Below are 3,339 nucleotides of genomic sequence, written 5' to 3'. Positions count from 1 at the left end.
TGTCCCCTGAGTGGAGTGAGAGCTCGGAAAGAAGCACCCAGCTCAGGACCACCGGTGCGGGAGTCTGGGTGATGAGGCCCCCACAGGGCACGAGGGGGGACCGCTGTGGGGGGTGGTCATTAAAGGCCAGATCGAAGGCCCCCAGAACACATGCCGGCTGGCTAGGGAAGCCAGCCAGGGCAGGGGCAAGAGGTGTGCTGGGGTCTGCCGTAAAGGCCCCATGGGGCCCCGAGGGTGGTAGCCCAGGTGGCAGGGCAGCTGGGAACGTTCCTGCCCTTGTGGCCTTCCAAGAGCACCCTGCTTCCGAGGCCACAGCACCGACTGACGGCAGGCGATGGAGACCTTGGGTGCGAGGGGCCCATCGTGGTCAGGGCGTCACGTGGGGCGGCCCCGGGGGTGAGGGGTTCCTGTTGTTGCCACCTAGCTCCTGACGGCGGGCAGACAGACAACAGCCACTCCCAGGCACATGGACAGCGTGCCGGGGCCCAGAGCAGGCTTGGGGGCTTGCAGGAGGGACGCCTGCTGCAGGGCTGCTGGGGCCGGGCTCCTGGTCTCCACCTCGAGCCTGTGAGGCCTTTGGCCGTGGCCTCCTCTCTCTTTGTCTGAAACACGGACCACGAAGGGGCCAGAGGGCTCTGCTCCCAGGACCCCCAGTCCCTGGCGTCAGGCCCTCCTCTCCACCCGGGTGTGCCCTGGCCTGGAGTGCCAGCCCTGGGCTCCGTCCCCATGGCTGTCGGTCTCTATGCCCCGCCCACCGGGGTGGCTTGCCACATCCCGTGTCCCTGCTGGGCATGGCGTGCGGTGGGGGGGTGAGCTCCCTCGCACGGCCACGGTGTGGCAGAGCTCACAAGGCTGGGGCTCACCAACGGTCATATTGTGGGCAGGCTCGTGGGGTGTCTAACCCCGCGTGAGATTGTCCAGGCTCAGGAGGCGGTGCCAGAAGCGGGCGCCACGTACCCTACAGCGAACCCGCAGTCACTGCCCCGTGAGGCCCCAAATCACGCCATGTCCTTGCAAATGCCATTGGTCCTGCTGGCCGAGGACAGAAACCTCCCTTCGTGCTGGCCCCTGACCCTGGGGGAGCACAGGAGGCCCTGAGGTCGACCCGCCCCGAGCTGCTTGTGACTCCGGAGCCAGCCGGTTGACGAAGAATTCCAATGATTCCGGGCTCGCAGGGCGTCAGGGTCTGGCTCGGGCCTTGAGCAATCTCACCCTTAAGGACGGTCCCCGTGCCCCCGCCCCCAGTGCTGCCTCCTGTCTCCTGGCCGGGCCCTGGCATCCGCGGCGCCCCCTCCCTGCTCCGCTCCCCGGCTTTGGGGGACCACCCCGACCCCCTGCCCGATTTCAAGAGGCCGACGGACCAAATGAGGGCTTGATGCCGCTGCTGGGTTTTCTTCCATTTAAGGAAAACAAGCCGCAGTTACCTGATTCCTTTCCGTGCCCCCCTCAGCCCCCAGAGGGGGCACGTCCCTTGTCTCAGCCGGTGAACCTCCCCCTCCCACCCTTTTGTGCTCCTGGAGCCCCCACCGAGAGGTGTGTGAAGGAAGGGGCAGCCCAGCCACCTTGCCCAGCAGGGAAGGGACCCCGGCCCCCGCCAGGGTGCAGGCACGGCTGTGTCTTGTGGACACACGTGCACAGAACTGCAGCACTGAGGTTCCGGGTCCCGTGTCCCCAGGGCCCTGACACCAGGACCTGGGACCCCCCCACACACACACACGCACACACAACCAGGTCTCCCCTGCAACCCAGAATGACCTGGCACGTGACCATGCTAAGCTTGCTCCCGTGTGCCCCCAGGACTGGGACTGGGCACCACGAGTTCTAGAAGGTACCTCCTAAAAATAAAAAATAAAAAAAAACAGGCAAGGGGCCCTGTGGGGCCGGTCCTGAAGGAGGCCCCCGTGGGATTAGGACCAGCTGCTGTTCTGGTCCTGCCTGTCTTCACCTCCCAGAACATCCCCTGCCTGCCCTGTCCCCCCCGCCTCACCCCCTCCTAAATCCGCCTTGGCCCCTTGGCTGGTCCGAAATGGGAAAACTGTGCTCCGAGTCTCCTGTGGGGCTTAGGGGGTTAGCAGAGCCGACAGCTGCCCGAGGAGAGTGATGAAGGGCGCCAGGAATGCCCTTTATCTGGAAAGATCGTATTGCCCGCCTGGATGCCGGCCCTCCCTGACTCCTGCTAAGACCGGAATAGCTTTGGGGGGGGGGGGTGGGCGCAGCTGTCCACATCGGTCAAGATGGGTCCTGCCGAAATGGCCGTTTCTGAGCCCCCTGACCTCGGGCTTCCCCAGGGACTGCTGAGCGGGGCTCTCCAGACCCCAGGCTGGGGAGGCTGCCAGGCCCCTAGAGTCCCTGGGAGGGGGCGGGCAGGAAGGGGACACTGTGGTCACTCAAAGACCCTGGCTGCACGCGAGCCAGCCCCGGTTCCTGACATAGGCTACATTCTCCTGCACTCTCCTCCCTGCCCTGGGGACCCCCGCGGGCTGGCGTGTGGAGTGTGGGTCCCGGGCAGACGCCCGCAGTCAGTCACGCCCCCTGCACCCTGAGCAGAGCCCACAGCGTGGCCCACGGAGTGTGGGGTGCAGTGCGGGGCTGCTGGGGTGCAGGGCAGGAAGAGGGTCCGGTTGTACAGACCAGATAGAAACGCAGGAAACACAGGAAGCCTCTCACCCCAGGAAGCTGGGGCCTGACAGCAGTGAGGAAGACAGCACAGACGGCAGGCTCCGGGCCGGGCGGGTGACGCCCGGGCGGGAGGGGTGCAGGCGCCGGCCCGGCGCGCTTGGCCTGGCATGCCGGGCCACATGCTTGCCCACGGGGCTCATGGAACATTCTTGCTGGGGGCCGGGGGCCGGGGGCCGAGGTGTGAGAGGCCCGGGAGGGCGCCGGGCGCTATAACGGGCGGGCGGCATGGCACATTTAGTCACCTCTGAGGTATGGCTCCTGGCCGCGCCCCGTGTCGTCGCCACGGCAACGCCGGGAGGGGCCGGCAAACAGCCCACAACAGAGTGGCCCCCGGACTCCTGGTCGTCCCCTCGGGGTGGGAGGGGGGCAGCCTCCGAGACACCGCCAAGTTTGGGAGAAGAAGCTCTCAGGCTGGCTTTGCCCCAGCCCCACCTTGGGACATGTGTGCCCCTGTCCTGTCCCTGCCAGGGCGCCTCGCAGGGGCACGTGCCCCAGGGGTGGGGGGGGGGGCGGGGGGTGGGAGCTGGGGCGAGGTGGCCACGTACCCCCAGGGGTCAAGGTGCCCCGGGATGTGAGAGTTTGTCAAGAGTGGGGCTTGGGCCACTGGAAACCCAAGTTCTGGAGGCTCTAAATGACGCCCCCGTCCAGGTCTCCTTCCGT

This window comes from Panthera tigris, chromosome D1 (assembly GCF_018350195.1).
Source record: "Panthera tigris isolate Pti1 chromosome D1, P.tigris_Pti1_mat1.1, whole genome shotgun sequence".
NCBI classification, from domain to species: Eukaryota; Metazoa; Chordata; class Mammalia; order Carnivora; family Felidae; genus Panthera; species Panthera tigris.
The sequence above is the reverse complement of the archived record's forward strand: the minus strand, read 5'-3'. Positions refer to the sequence as shown.